The following is a 16,231-nucleotide window of genomic DNA, read 5'->3' as shown; positions in this document are numbered from 1 at the left end:
GCAAGCTCCCTCATTTTACAGATGAGGAAACTGAGGCAAACGGAGTTTAGGTGACTTGTTCAAGGTCACCAAAGTAGTTGAGTTCACAGATTTGCACAGACAACCAAACAGTATGAAAAGTAACAAGTTCAGGGGTGGCTAGGTGGCGAAGTGAGTAGAGAACTGGTCCTGGAGTCAGGAGGACCTGAGCTCAAATCTGGCCTCAGACACTTAAAAAACCCAAACAACAACAAAAAAACTAGCCACGTTGACCTTGGGCAAGTCACTTAAACCTAATTGCCCTGCCTTCCCCCTCCAAAAGGTAAAAAAAAAAAAGAATTTTTAAAAATTAAAAAAAAAATAAAAGAATAATGAGTTCAGGGGCATTTCAGTGGTACAGTGAATAGAGCACTGGCCCTGGAGTCAGGAGAACCTGAGTTCAAATCTAGCTTCAGACACTTAACACTTGCTAGCCGTGTGACCTTGGGCAAGTTACTTAACCCCATTGCCCTGCCTTCCCCCCTCAAAAAAGCAAAAAAAAAAAAAAAAAAGAGTTCAAATAAGAATCTCCCTGGTTTTCTCTCCAGATGACCTCTTCAGTGACTGTTTTTTCTCACCTTGCTTCACCCAAAGTAGTCTTGGGGCATCCAGAAGTCTGCACCACTCTCTCCCAACCTCCAAAGGAATAGAAAACTAGATTCCTACTTGTCCCAGGTGCAAAACTTGCCAGCATTCTCACTCCCTTTTGTTGTGATTTATATCTCTACATTTCTAACCAGAATCATGTTTCTATTAGAAATTTTTATCTGAAAACTCGAAAGTCACACGAATTTGATTTTTATTGCTACTTCTCTCAGAAAACGCAAGATGCCAAAACCAAACATAAGTAAAAATTTAGCAATAATGTCATTTCTGGTGGCTTGGCACAGTCCTATGACTGGTTATGGGAAATCTTTGCAACTTTCAAAACCTTGCTTGCAGATAATGCATAAAACCTTGCTCCCATCATTTCAAACCTCCCTTTTCTTTACTCACATCAATGATCACAATGTTTAAAAATCCATCTTATTTTCTTGCACGTTATGTCTCTCTGAATTATGAAAAGCTCAACATTTTACAAAGAACATGGATGAAGTTGCAAGATCACATATCCCAGCATCCAAATTTCAGGAGTGGGGGGTGGATTTTAGAGCTTCTTATTTCACAGATGAGGAATCTGGGATCTGGTAATCTCTACCTTGCTCAAGGTTACACATGGAGCAGAACCAGATTTCCAGTGGTGTTCCTCAATTATAAATCCCTTTCTCCCCTAGTCTGTGGAAGTGGAATCTGTGGAAGATTTTATTTCAGGGTAAATAAAATGAGCAATTATATATTTGTAAACTATTTCCCTCTCTTTCTCAGTGGTGGAGGGAGGAGAGAGGAGGTGATAGTGAAAGAATTTAGAACTGGAAATAAAATAAAATGTAGTTAAAAGGTAAATTATTATTTTAAAAAGTGAGATGTCTTTGTTTCTGGGAGCTGATTGGGTTCATTAAGGGAATTTTGCAGTTTCTTGAAAATAACACAACCCGCTCTTTTTTTTTCTTCTTTTTTTCTGAACCAAACATGCCCAATTTTGCTCTGTCCTATATGTGTATGTCTGTGTGTATACACAGACATACGTGAATATATGTGTATGAATGTATATATATTATATATATATATTTCAGTTCAGTCATTTTTCAGTGGTGTTTGAGTCTTTGTGACTCTATTTGGGGTTTTCTTGGCAAAGATACTGGAGTAATTTGCAATTTTCTTCAACTTATTTTATAGATAAGGAACTAAGGCAAATAGGGTTAAATGACTTGTCCAAGGTCACACAGCTAATAAATGTCTAAGGCTGGATTTGAACTTAGGAAGATGAATATTCCTGATTCCCAACCCAGTGCTCTTTCTACTATGCCATCATATATACATATATATAATATATATACACACACACCTACATACATACATATACCCACTAATTGTATGTATACACAATACACATGTGTGTGTAAATATATATAGCACACATGTATGTATATGTGTGTAGACATACACACTCATACAGATAGTTCTATAGCATATCCATCCAATTACATATCATAATCTGGACAGTAAAAATTCATCCACTTGGTTTTTTATATTTGGATGGTGAGATCAGATTCTTTTGAATGGTTATAGGTCTCATTCAGGAGATTCTACAGTGTTCTGGGGCTTGATATACTCAATACAATGTCATCTGCAAATAGGAGAATCTACAGGACCTCATCACCTATAGAGGATCAATTGTCCACTTGGACTCTTTACTAAATCTCTTCCATGACAGTGACAAATGCTTATTTGGTGAGCATGCATCTAACTATCTTCCTGTTCTATATCTTGCCTGATATTTGTGATCAGAGAGTCAAAGAACAAGATAATCTTTTTTTGTTATGTTTCATAAGGGATCTCAAATAATTTTAATGTTTAGGTAGGAAACGTTAAGTAATGGTGGGCTTTTTTTCTTTTTTCTTTTTGAAAATCAAATATTAAAAAATCAACTAACAATAAGCACTATATGAACCTATATTCTCTACATCTTTCATTTAATTATGTCATGGTAAAGATTTGGTCTTCCATGGGATATTCTTTGTGAATATCTACCAGTTCTATACTAATATGTTCAATGAGGATACCTTCAAAGTGTGTGTAGATGATTACCATAAAAATATTATATAGTTGGTAAAGTCAGCATGCAGGTCACTATATTTTCATAGCTACCTTTTTCCATTATTAATAAAGTTGAATATGTGTTCAGAACCCCACGCCCTTCCCCTGAGGGAACCCATTTCTTAAGATGTCACACTTATGTAACCCCAGCGCATTTCTCCTCTATGTACACTTGGTCTAATCCAACCGTTAGTGGCTAGACCTTTCAGCAACCCTCAAATCACTACCACTAATTCGTTGTATTACTATAGAGAAATAAACATCTTCCCCATTAAACCTGCCCTTCCTCTAGACATCTCTATTTCTGGTTAGAGCACCAGCATTCTCTGAGTCTCTGAGATTCATAGCCTTGAAGTTACCCTATATTTTTAGTCTCCCTCACTGCCCACCTCCCTTCAGCCAACCAATCAGTTGTCAAGTCTTGCTAATTATATCTTCACATTTGTCATATCAATCACATGGCTACAACCTCTCATTTGCACTACTGAAACCATCTCCTTATTGGTATTCATGCATCTAGCCTATGGGTCTGACCTTGTCACTATCCTGAATAAAAAACTTTAATATTCTTGCCTCTGAGATAAAACACAAACTTTTCTGTTTGGTTTTTAAGTGCCCAGCATTCTGCTCAATCTGATTCTAACCTACCTTTCTAACCTAATTTCATATTATGCCCTTCATTCACTCTAATCATATGGACTCCTGGCTATACCCAGAATTCATTTCTCACCTCAGTGCATTTTCACAAATTGGACTCCATGTTGGAATGGTCTCCTCATGTCTACTAACCTAAGTCTTTATTTGTCTTCAAGGCTCAGCTCAGGTACTGCTTCCTCCATGAAGCCTACCCTTACCCCACCCCCAGTAGTTAGTACTCTTCCCCTCCTCAAATTGCCTTGTATTTACTTATTTGCTCACTTCCTTCCAATGCAATGTAAACTCCTTGATGCCAGGAACCAATTTATTTTTGTCTTCCTATCACAGCACCTATCACAATGCCTTGAACTTGTTAACTGATTAAGAAATGTGTGTTGAGTTGAAATGAAAAATCACTTTATGTATTTGGACCTCAGTTTCCTTATCTGAAAATGGAGAGTTAGAATTGCTGATTTTGCTTTCAGTTCTCAAATTCCTTGACACATGACTCATACACCTCATAGGCAGCTGCTTTTCCTCCCTGTCTTCACGGATGAATTGATGACATCAATAGAGGTGGTAATCATTGTATATGTTTATATTGCAGCGCCTTAAGAAACTAATATAGACATTTAGAGGCTGCTTGTTGGCTTGTAATTCTAACTACTATTTGCCCAAAGGGATCTGTTTATCACTCTGCTTTTTGGTCCAAAGCTCTGTGCCTAAAGTCTTCTCCCCAAATGCCCCTCCATCTCCTGCTGTCACATGTAGCACTGTCCTGCCTACATTCTCAGACTCTTAGCAGAACACATCTTTACCACATCTTTTGAAATTATGCTTCAATATTTCCTTAAGGTGTTTCTTCTTACCACCCTGCTTGTCCTATTACAATTTACCACATGGCAGTTCACATTACACAGTCTACATAATCACTAGCTTCTCTTCAGGGTTTAAATGGGGGTTGGGGGTGGGGTAGTAGCTCAGGAAGAGGTGAAAATGATCCTTTTTTCTTTTTCAAATAGAAAAAAAAATATGTTGAGATTGTTTGCAGTTCTCCCTTTATGGAAAGAGTTAAGAGGTATATTAGAGTCTGGATTTGATTTTGTTTATAATTCCAATGTAACCATGTCCTCATTTGTCTTAGTTAACTTGGAGAAGGACCTTTTCGTATGGCATTCAATGTAATGTAATTATGCAGTCAAATAATTACGTGCAATCATTTATTTAGTATTAGAAATTTTATCTTATTTTATAAGTTATGTATCATGTAAAATACATAAATTATTTCATTATTATAAATATTATTATTTTAGTGTTAGAAGGGCTCTGTGAAACTCATTGGACATGAATAGTTCCTGCTCAGAGCTCTATACATGTGGGCGACGTGGACCAGTTGAAAGTACACTGATTTTGTAGCCAAGGGATCTGGGCTCAGCTTACACTCTGATACTTAGCAGGCGACGGTCAAGTCACCTAATGTCTCTGAGCTGTCACATTCACACGTTAAATGGGGATAATTCTTTTACCACTGACCTCACAGGGTTGTAAAGAAATACCTGTGAACCTTAATATGCTGCATAATTGTAAGTTGACTTCATTATGTGTAGAGAGAAAAGTATTGTGTATCTTGCTTTACAAAATGCATGAATCAATCAATGAGCATTTATTGAGTACTGCATAAGCCATGCACTGTGCTGGGATGAGCTCCTACAATATTTTGATGATATCCTTGTAATGTAAAGTGGTAGAATTATATACACATGTGTATATGCACACATGTATATGTGTACATATGTATATATGTATACGGATAGATAGAATATTGGGTGAACTAGCTAAAGACCTATGATGGAGCCTTTGATAAAGCACATTTTTATTTTTTAATATAACTCAATCACTTTAACATCTTTTGTTGTTTCTGTTTTCATTTTGGATTTTCTTAAAGAGATTCATGCCTACACATTATTTAGTACTGAATACTCACTCTGGTAGGTTGGAATACCTACACTATTATTCTTTGCTGATTTTTCAATGGAGTTACCCTGAAAAGAGCTGTCATTCTCCTCTTTGCAGTGGCAATGGGGACCTGTTGACATGTACTCATGGCTAACCCTGCAGAATCTAAATCTGTTTTCCTAGCCATATTAGCAAACACAGCAGAGGAATGTTGGCAGCAGCATCTCTGGGCTCGATGGACAATGGTTTTCAGTCCTTTATCTGACCCTTCTGGTCAGCATGGCGCCTCGACTCAAAGATATCAGGGAAAGGAAAAGCCTGCAATATCACTGAGTCCATTTCTCAGGGTAGGGCAGGAGACAGAAGCAACCTGATCTGCTCCTTTCATGCTCTGGGGAGAAGCACTCTGGCAATCTCTTATGCTTGTGACTGGAGTCAGCATTCTGGGACCCTTCAGTGTCATCATTCAAAGAACCAATTTTGTTTCCCACCTTGGCTCTCTCCTTTTATTCTTTTCTTCCCAGTTGTGGACTAGGGAGCAGTTTAGGGAAGGGGACGTATGATTCATAAAGTCTTCCCTTTCCCCCTAATTAAAGGTTAAAAACATATACATATCCTGATTCTCTTTATATTTAATCCATTTGTGCTGATCGCATTGCCACATGCATAATTGGAAAGATTGTGACTACATTTCCCAACCCCTCAGATAAGGGTGAATTTGGTGTGAAATGAATGAGGGCATAAAACAAAGACAGCTATGGCATAGGGGCAATTAGAGTAAAGCCTTTGAACATATAGTTTGCAGTGAAGAACGTGTTCAAGACACTCAGGTATACCTTCCCAAATACTGTGCCATTCAAAGAGAATTCTAAAAAAGCACTTCAGTAGGCAATTGCCCTGGCACTCACGTGCTGGGGAAGGAATAGTCCTTTCTGACTAAGAACTTAGAGGAGGTTGTAAGGCAGGCACATACAGTGCCAGGTGCTGCAAATCCAGCTTCTGCTGTTGACCAAAGGGCAATCTTTTATGTGTGCATTGCACAAAGGTTGTTGGTCACAGACCAGTCTTCCCAGCCGCACCCATATATTGAGATCACAATCACCTTCTAGGAAATAATAATAAAGGACAGCAAATGCAAGTGCTCCTGCATGTCAAAATGTTTCTACTCTCTAGATCAAAAAAGATTTTCTTTAGTGAGATCAATGAGCTAGAAATGACCACAAGGTCAGTCAGTGTGTACCCATTTACTTTCTGTGAATTTCTAAATTAGAGTTCTCTTTAATTCATTGAGATTGGGGGGGGGGGAGGGAGGTAGAGAACCTCAGCTTTGCTAGTAATAGTCAAGATCTCTGTTTAGAGATGGTAAAAATCTTCAGAAAATTGCTAAGGACATGGTAATAAGTGAGTCTTCTAATGATCTGAATAAAAAAAATAGATGAATTATCCTAAGTCTTACCATGATACTGTTACCAAAGAGAATTCACTGATAGCCCTGATCCAGGTTTGGTAAAGGCATTTCTTAAAGCATGAAAAAAGAAAATATGGCTAAATTCAAAAGTGAATATGAAATAGAGGTCAGAGTGCCCTTTGATGGCAAAGGGAAACCTATTATCCACCTTATCATATGAACATCAGTTTTCTCCTTTGATGATCACTCCCAATTCAGTTTAAGTGAAACAGTGCCAACCACAGTGATCTAAGAAGAATAAACTCTGATATCAGGCATTGTTCCATGACATTTGAAGTCAAATAAAACATATAGGAGGATGGGAAATTCCCCCATCAAATAAGATAAAATTTGTAGAAAACATTTAGCACAGTATCTGGCACTATACAGATACACATTCTTTTCCCTTCCCAAAGAAAAAAGCACTTCCTCCTATCTCCAAAGAAGAAATAGCATAAGCACCTTCCTTAAATATTATATGAGACAGTGTGCCATACCTTGTTAGATATGGGATCAAAGGACATGAATTCAAATCCTATTATGATCTTGGACAAGTCACTTAAACTTTCTCAGCCTCAGTTTCCCCATTTGTAAAGTAAGAGGGTTGGACTGGATGATCACTAAAGTTCCTTCCTGCTCTAAATCTATTAACCTGTGGTGGGATGGGAAGAGATGGGTGTGTATGTGAAGGAGGCAAACATCAGAGGCAGGCAGGACTGAAGCTAAGAAAGGGACAGACCCCAGGAGTAAACTGGACCCCGTTAGATTTTTGTATAAAGTTTTATTCAAAGTATCATATTTGTTGAATGTCTTATTTTCATTTTCTAGTTATCTCTCCATAAAGGAAGGACTAGTGACTCAGTATCATAGTTGTTAGGTCCAATTTACCACCTAGGCAAATGAAATATGTAGCACATCGGGGAGTGACTATGTTTATTCAAGAAACTGTAAGATTTAATAATCTTACTCTTATATCTGTAGAATCAAAGAACTTTAGAACTGGAAGGAACTTTTAAGATTTTCTAGTCCCACCTACTCTTTGCACAGATGAAGATACTGAGGAATGAATGGTTTCCAAGTCAAAAGAGGTGTATTTGAGTCCTAACTCTGTTACTAACTAACTCTGTGGAAATAGTGGGGGAGGTGTGGGACTCTAGGTAAGTCATTTTACAGAATCTCAGAGTTGGACCATCCAGTCCAACCCATACTTGAACAAGAATTCCCCTTCTAATAATATATCCAACAAGTCATCATTTGGTCTTTACTTAAAGACTTCTCATGACAGGGAAGCCATTACCTCTCAAGGGAACCTGAATGGGCCTAATTGCTAGGAAATCTTTCTTGATATCCAACCTAAATCTGCCTTTTTGCACTTCCTACCCATTGCTTCTTCAAATCAAACACTTATCAAGTGCTTACTACATGTGGGACACTATACTTGGTGTTGAGACAAAAACAGTCCCTGACTTCAAGGAGCTTACATTCTACTGGAGTTATGCCTTTTTTTCTTTTTCTTTTTTTTTTGGAGGGGGGAAAGGCAGGGCAATTGGGGTTAAGTGACTTGCCCAAGGTCACACAGCTAGTAAATGTTAAGTGTATGAGACTGGATTTGAACTCAGGTCCTCCTGACTCCAGGGCCAGTGCTCTATTCACTGTGCCACCTAGTCGTCCCGAGTTATGACTTTTTTTTTTTTAATAGAGAAGTGAAATACAAGATAGTTTGAAGGAGATAACTCCATCAACCTAAGGAGGTCGGAAAGGGGTGACTTCACTTTTAGGGTTTTATTTTTACTTAGGGCTGGACGCCCACCTTCACTGGTGGTCAAGCTACCCTAGTTCCTTCTCAGTCAATACAATTAATGGACTGCTCTTAAGCTTGTATTTCAGTCATATCTGACTCTTTGTGACTCCATGGACCATAGCATACTATCCATGGAGTTTTATTGACAAAGTTCTTGGAATATTTGCCATTTCCTTTTTCAGTGGATTAAGATAAACAAAGGTAAGTGATTCGTCCAGGGTCACACAGCTCAGACCTGCAAGTGTGAATAATAGGAATTAAGAGAAAAGGAGGCAAGAGTTTGCTAGCTAGAGGACTGGGAAGTACCATTTGTCTACCACTTCCTGATGAAGGCAGTGCTAGTATGTGGTGGAAAAAATGGTATGTTTGGGATAATACATACCAGGTGGATGGGTCCTCAGGGGCCTAACTGAACTGACATGTAGCACCAGTTCCTTTGATGGCAGGGATGATACCCAGTCATCCTTGGTTCCTGGCTTGACCTGGTGTCTGCAGCCTTATTCCTGGATGAGATCCTGGTAGCAAGAGGCCTGATGCCTGAGTGTCTGGTCCCGGTGAGCTAGGGGCAGGTTATCTAGAAGATAGAGGCCTGATGTCTGAGGATCATGGGGGTGGGAGTGAAAGCCAAGGAACGTGGAGGTAAGAAGCCTGAAATCAGAGGGTCTAGTCCTGGATAGGAAGAGCCTTTAGGTGAGAGGATTGGTGTCTTAGTTCTCAATGATTATGGATCACTGAGGAGAATTTGCTTTTCTCATGTGGTTCAGACTTGTTCAGTAAATTGCGGAGTCATAGTGCATCCACTTTTGAAATCCAGTCCCTAGCCATGGTGGTAAAGGAGCATTATAGTATTATTGTAATGACTTACAGAAAAGTCGTTATAGATTCCAGTGTAGTAGGTTTTATATTTTATATATTTTATTTTACTATATTATTTAAAAATATAGTGCCTAAACTGCAGATATGTTCTAACTGGGGCAGCATGCACGGGGTCATCACCTCCCTAATCCTGGACACTGTCTTCTCAAGAAAGACTAAGACATTAGCTTTTTTGGCTGCTAGATCACCCTGTTGCCTATATGAAACTCGTAAACCATCAATGTCCCCAGATATGACTAGATGGACTTCTAACTAGCCATACCTCCCCAATTTTATACTTGTAGAGTAGGTATTTTTGAACCCAACTATAAGACTTTAAATTCATCCTTGTTAAATGCCATCTTATTCGATAGATGCCGTCTCTGTCTTTCAGCACGTTAACTTAACCGAACATTTGTCATGTGAACATTTGTTAAACATGTTATCTATTCATTTATTCAAGTAATTGATAAGCCCTTCACCTAGAGTTCGGCTCCGATAGATCCCTGAGGCCCTGTACTGGAAATTTGCTTCCAAACTAACCTCAAACCATTAATGACTACTCTTTGGGCCTGGCCAAAGAGGCAGCTTCGATTATGCCAGAGGGTATTATTATCTAATATACATTTCTCCATCTTGTCCACAAATTCAGCAGCAAAGACCTTGTCAGCCTAAAAAAGGACCTGTCATTTCTAAAATCCAAGTAATTCATATATGGGTCCTGTGGGGGGGGGGGATCATATTGGGCAATATCTGGAGTACAAAAGACAAAAAGCATCAGTAAGATTGAAAAATAATAAAATCTATGCGAATGATGCCTATTACATTCTACTGATCTACCAGCCTGGTAACACTATTTAGAAAGGGTTTCTTAATTTCTTTGGGTCTCATTTTTCCTATTCTAAGAAATTAGAGGGTTGTACTAGGTAATCTTTGACGTTTAATTCATAAATGACTTGCCCCAGGTCACATGACTTATTAGCAGCTGACTAGAACCCAGGTATCCTGGTCCTCCTTTGCATTAAATCACATTTCCCATTCACTTGCTGCATGAAATGTTTATGAATTGTAAGGTGACTTGCCACTGATTTAAAAGTCGAGTATAGACGGCCTTCAGCCTTGATGGGTTAAGCTAGTTTGCAGAGCAGGGGTTTGAACTTATGGCATAGGAGACCCTTGATCCCACTGCTTAGCTCACTGAATTTTGCTGCTGCTCTAATCACATTGTCCTAATCAGAAGACTCTGGATCTGTTCCAAGTGGTTTCTCATCAACATTCAGTACCACTGCCAAAGGACAAATAGGAGAGGAAAACAAAGCACAGGGAAAGGAGAAGAAAAAAACCATGAAAGCAGTGAACAAATGCTTTTTCTTAATTGTGTCTTCAGCATAGACTCAGAGAGATTTCCCTCCTTTCCCAGCTAGCCACCCCCATCCGTCAATGAGAGCGTGCATTTGTTCTGAGGCTTGAGCTGCTAAGCCACTGAATGCCACAGGGAGCCTTGAGATTTTAAATAGCCAATAGTAAGCTAAGTTTTTAAGCCAGGGAGGCTCAGACCACAGGGGCACACAAATTAATTTGGTCTGATCTGAGCAAGCATGACTACAAGTCAGCTTTCTGTATTGGCAGCCTTAACTGCTAAATGTTCTGGGGAATCTAGGAGTGAAAAGAGTTTAGAGAATAGAGGGGGAAAATCTTGGTCCTAGCCTCATATCAGCCCAAGATCTATTCTATTTCCTCTCATACATATAACTTCAGCTTGGGGACAGGGGGTGCCGTGAACCTGTCACCCTCCTGACTCTTGCTTCACCATCCTCTTCTATCAATTCACACCAGCCTGTCACTTAATGCAAAACTGGGATCAATATTTGGGATACATGATAATGTCCTTTCTTAGCAACACCAATCAGTTCAATTCAATTAAGTGCCTACTGTGCACAGAATATTACTACAAAGATGTAGTCACAGTAAGACATGGTTCATGGAATTTATCATCTGGTAGACATGGATTTGTATACTTCTTACTTTCTTGATTACACCTAACAGCCTTTCAGTGAGTGGAGGGTAAGATAGGAGGACAAATACTATTTTTTTTCTATTTTACAAAGACCGAGGCAGAGAGAGCACCCAAAGTAAGGCGGGGACAGATGGAAACGTTGATAGCCAGCAGTAAGTACAATTAGCGAGAGGCCGTGTGTTAGTGTGGAGAAGACCCAGGAGGATAAAAAAGCGAATTGGAAGGAATGGAAATCTCAGTGTGGGGGACTATGAGTCATGCTTATGTTTGCCTGGGTTCTCCTTGGCATGGGCTCATCCCTTTAACCATCTATCCTGATTGTTGTAGAACAGTGTGAATGAAGAGATGTTCATTTGGTTGATTTGATAGGTGCCACTGAACATTTTAATGATTCAACTATTTCATGGTTCAACTATCACCTCTATGCAGGTGATTCCCAAATCTACTTATCCAGCTTTCATCTCTCCCCCAAGCTGGTCTCCAATCTCCAAAGGCTTGCTGAACATCTCCACCTGGATGTCCCATAGTAATCTTAAATTCAACACATTCAGAATAACTCATTATCTTTCCCCCTAAATCTACCCATTCATTCCCAAGGTCTCAGTTTTTGTAGAGTTGCACCGTCCTTCCCATCATGCAGGTTAGAAACCTGGGAGTCACTGTTGACTCTTAACTCTTTTACACCCTATGTACAATCATTTGCTAAGTATTGCCAATTCTGTCTCCACATGAACTTTCACCTTCACTTGCGTCACAACCGCTGGTTCATGTTCTCGTCATCTCTTGCCTAGGCTCTTGCAATAGCTTCCCAGTTGGTCCTTCTTTCTCCAGTCTCTCCCCTCTCTAATTCATCCTTTACATACTGACATTCCTTAAGTGCTGGTCTGATCATGGCACTCCCATGATATTTTTTGCTGCAGTTTTTGTTGTTGTTGTTGCAATTGCCAATTGCTTCCAAGATAAAATATGAACTCTGTTTGGCATTTTCTGTTGTTGTTGTTCAGTTGTTTTCAGTTACATCTGACTCTTTGTGACCCCATTTGGGGTTTTCTTGGCAAAAATACTGGAACAGTTTGCCGTTTCCTTCTCCACCTCATTTTACAGATGAGGAAACTGAGACAAGCATGGTCAAATGACTTGCCCAGGGTCACATAGCTAACAAGTATCTGAGGCCAGATTTGAATTTAGGAAGTTGACTCTTCCTGACTCCAGACCAGGCACTCTATCCACTTTACCACCTGGCTGTCCAGCATTTATAGCCCTTCACAATATGGCTCCTGCAAAAAGATGATCTTTCCAGGTTGGTTGCATGTTATTCTTTCTCATTCAAAATTTGTCCCGGGCAAAGCAGCCTACTTGCAATTCCCTATAGATAACATTTCTTGTCTTGTTTCTGTGCTTGGCCCAGGATGTCCTAGTGAGCTGGCCCTCCCCTAGAAGGCTGTCCTTCCCCATCTTTACCTCTTAGACAACTAGGTCTCTTCAAGGCTCGTGTTAAGTACATCTCCTTCAAGAGGTCTTTCCTGATTTTACCAGTCTTTAGTGCCCTCGCCCCATAATCTTGTTATTTTTCATCTATCTTCTATTTTCTTATCTGTAAATAGACATCCCCCAACTTGAATGCCAGCGCCTTGATGGCAGAGGCCATCTTTTGCTTTTACGTCCCCAGTGCTTAGCACAATATATGGCACATAGTAGGTACTTGATAAGTGCTGATTTGGTTTTGCTGCTTTAGACCTCTTTTGGTGCTATTCACTGAGCTGTCACTCTGTTATCAGACTTCCAAACTCACTAAGCAATTCTAGCACCATTATATGGATTGTGTGAACTTACAGGACATGACTTCAAGGTGAATCTCAAAGACTGAGATCTGAGACACTTGAACTCAGAGTTAAATGGGGGTAGGAGATACACTTCCCCCCCAAACCCACCATATCACTTAAGGTCGTGCAACTAGAGAGAGTGGGTTATTATGGCATAGATTTAGAACTGGATAGGACCTTAAAAGTCTTCTAATCCGGGGTGGCCAGGTAGCACAGCGAGTAAGAGCACCGGCTCCAGTGTTGAGAAGACCTGGAGATCGAATCCCAGGCTCAGACACTTAGCACCCACCCAGAAATAACTGGCCGTGTAACCTTGCGCAAGTTACTTAACCCCAATTGCTTAGGGGCGGCCAGGTGGCTCAGCGAGTAAGAGCACCGGCTCCAGTGTCAGGATGACCTGGATCAAATCTGGGCTCAGATACTCAGCACCACACCCAGAAATAACTGGCCGTGTAACGTTGAGCAAGTTACTTAACCCCGATTGCTTAAAAAAAAAGTCTTCTAATCCAACTCCCTCATTTTTCAGATTTGGAAACTGAGTCCCAGAGAGATTAAGTGATTTGTCTAAGATAACACAGATAGGAACTGTCAAACTTGGGATTTGGATCCAGGTCTCCTAACTCCAAATACATTACTATGTAGAATGAAAAATTAGAGGAAAGGGACCCATGACCAGGCACTGATCATCTCATTTCAGTTTTTTAATAGTGTATCTAAAGGTACAGAATGTAGTGAAGGACCAAACTTGGAATCCTGCCTCTTATACATACTAGATGTTAGACCATGGGCAAATCACTTATACTCTCAGTGGCCCAGACAGCTCTCTAGTATTATGAGTTACAACAGAGTTGTAGATTGCCTGGTGGAAGCAACTGGTTATGTACCATTGAGAACTGTTTTCCAGTAATGGATGTGCCATGTAAATGCAAAGCAGGGTGCCATATTGGTCGAAACATTGGTCCCACCATATAAAGTATGCCTTTGTAGCAACTATGTAGTATTGGAGGGTGGGGAGCTATCTTTAGGGATCTGTGTGTCAGGAAAGTAATAATAATTATAGTAATAATAGCTTTTATATGGTGCTTTACAAATATTATCTCACTTTATCCTCATAACAACCTTATGAAATAGGTATTATTATTATTATCCTCATTTTTATAGATGAGGAAATTGAGGCTAACACAGATTAGGTGACTTGCCCAAGGTTGCATAGCTATTAAGTATCTGAGGCAGGATTTGAACCTGGGTCTTTCTGATTCCAAGTAAAATATCCTATCTATGACATCACAGCTGCCTATAGAAGAAATCTAAGCTATTATGGGAGAAGTGAAGATTTTTAGGTCATTAGTTTCTTTATCCTTCAAATTTCGAGAAGGAAAAATTTTCATTGGAAAGTATGGTTTAAGAGAATCTTTTAGGCCATAAGAATTTTTTGTAATAGAACAAATAAAGTTAAATTCCATTAAAATAGCTTTATTATCTTTGAATATGTTTGCATCAGTTATTCCCTCAAATAAATGTGTTACTGTCTAGAGTATGAAAACTGTTTTTCTGTTCTCTGTTAAACGAATATTCATTGTCTTGGTATTTGGGGGAATATCATTTGATGTATATCTGTGACTTTACCTCTGTGCTACTCTATCATTAAACATTGCCAAATTGCAGCAGAGGATGTATTTTCAGCATCCTGCTGGTCTCACAAAGCTAAATGTGACACTGCCCAATCTGTTGGGGTAGACAAGGTATGTGAGAAACTCTGTGCCCAAAGCAATGCTGGTTTGGTGCCAGTTTCGCTTGGTTGGCAGATTTGGGCATCTTGCCTCTGATTTTCACAGGAGCAAAAATGTGGTGTTTACAAACGATTTCCATCATCTGAAAATAGTACTGTTTTTTTGCTTAGGAAAATATTTGAGGTCTGTTTCAGGTCCTAAATACCCTGCAAACTGAAGAAGAGATTTTATTTGTATATGTCTTCTGTCTGTCTGTCTGTCTGTCTATCTATCTATCTATCTCTATCTGCATACATATATGTACATGCATATTCAAAACGCATTATCTACACAACACATATAGGTGTTTTATATGAGCACATGTATGTATATATACATATATGTTTTGGAAGATATGTGTGATATACATAGATACATGATACAAATATATGTATATATAATACATATAAACACACATATACATATATGTGTGTGTTTTGTGTTTGTTCTTCAAAGAGGAACCATGGTATCAGGGAAATGATAATATGACTTTGATTTGAGTGAGGGAGGACTGTGCAAGGTCACCAGCCTCACTTTCTTTCCAGAGCCATCTGGATCCAGTGACCAGATATATTCATCAGGATGACTGGAGATGACTCAGGATGAATTAGGAGACCCTGGCCCTTTTAGTTAAGGCCTTTTCAAGTACTCACTTAGGGTGAGGTAATGCCTATTCAGTGAATAGACCTCTTTAAGAACGTGAGTCAAGGGGGGTGGCTAGGTGGTGCAGTGAATAGAGCACCAGCCCTGGAGGCAGGAGGACCTGAGTTCAAATTGGGCCTCAGACACTTAACACAAAAAACTAGCCAGGTGACCTTGGGCAAGTCACTTAACCCCAACTGCCTTTCACAAAGCAAAAAAAAATGAGTCAAGGGATGGTACTTTAAATTAGCAAAAAAGAAAGAAAAAAAAATCAAGCTGGGAGGGGAAGAACCTCAGGGTTTTGGTTCCAAAGAGAAACAGTTACCATTGACATTCACTCTAAACCAGGAGGCCCCAAAATATAACCACCAAGTGGAGCTTGGGCAGGTACCTATTGCAGAGGAATCTATGAGCTTCAGAGTGAATTGGATTTAAGGTTTTGTGAAAGAAGAAAGGAAGGAAGGAAAAAAGAAAGAGAGAGAAAGAAACAAAGAAACAAAGAAAGAGAAAGAAAGGAAGGGAGAGAAAGAAAGAAAGAAAGAAAGAAAGAAAGAAAGAAAGAAAGAAAGA

Source organism: Petaurus breviceps, unplaced genomic scaffold (assembly GCF_028583685.1).
Source record: "Petaurus breviceps papuanus isolate PSGF00001 unplaced genomic scaffold, PetGlider_PUasm1.0 90769, whole genome shotgun sequence".
NCBI classification, from domain to species: Eukaryota; Metazoa; Chordata; class Mammalia; order Diprotodontia; family Petauridae; genus Petaurus; species Petaurus breviceps.
This window is presented reverse-complemented; position numbering follows the sequence as displayed.